This window comes from Triticum aestivum, chromosome 7D, assembly GCF_018294505.1.
Source record: "Triticum aestivum cultivar Chinese Spring chromosome 7D, IWGSC CS RefSeq v2.1, whole genome shotgun sequence".
NCBI classification, from domain to species: Eukaryota; Viridiplantae; Streptophyta; class Magnoliopsida; order Poales; family Poaceae; genus Triticum; species Triticum aestivum.
In genome coordinates, this window is record NC_057814.1 from 150146485 (window position 1) to 150147626 (window position 1142).

The window sequence follows — 1142 nt, forward strand, 5'->3', positions numbered from 1 at the left end:
ACACACACACACACATGCGCGTGCAAACAACCTACATGTCAACATAGATACTACAAACAACAATGCAACATGCTCATGATCAAAACCTTAATGGCATATACTATCTAATATCACATACAAATGGCACATCAACTTAATTGCAATTCAAACGTTTCCTGGCGGGACGCTACCACTTATGCATGGTGGAATACAGATCACCTCCACATAATGCCGCTCCATTATTGTAATTTTTTTTGCGAGAAAACTTTCAATCTATTCATCTTCTATCACGGCAGTACAATGAACACTAGAACTAATAAAAATTACATCCAGATCCGTAGACCACCTAGCGACGACTACAATCACTGACTTCTTGAAAATAGTCATACCGATTAGTGGATGGGGATGGTCGTGTCTAACCCAATAGGGATCATATACCACATGTTTGACGTTATGTATGTCTCATTAAGAGGTATTGTTGTTTGGTGGATAAGACTTAGATATGGTGTTCGTCGATTTTGAAGCTTCTCAGTGTTCAAAAGGTGTTGCGTGATGTGTGTGCGCTAGCATTGTTCTCAGTATTTGCAAATCAAACCATATTATCATTTTATGTTGCACCGAGCGACACTACATCCAACTGTTGTAAATATCACAATACTACATATCTATGATGAACATGTAGATGTGTGACATAGTTAAGTACAAATATGAATCTATTGGTTATGATATGTTTGTGCATAATTATAAAGATCCATTGCTAAAAAATAGGTCCACTGGATTATCACCAAATGTTTGCTTTAACTTGAAAATTTCTGGTATATGTATATTTTTGTGATTTAGTTCTCCACCCACATCGATGCCATCATTCATGATTTGTCACATTTAATGATTTGCCGACCATCTCATGAATTCGATAAATTCCTTAGAAACTTATTATAGACTATCGCGTCTCTTGTGCTCAAGTCATTGCCAGTGAATCTAGACCTGGTCAGATTGTAGAACAAATAATTTTAGAAACGATTGCGTGCATTGTTGTGACTCTTGACCATCCAGTTCTATGGCAAATATGTCGACTCCAAACTAGTGGTCTCCCATGTAACATGGATGTAGTTATTCCATATTAATATTGACATAGATATCTTACCTACCTGAGATATGTCTAA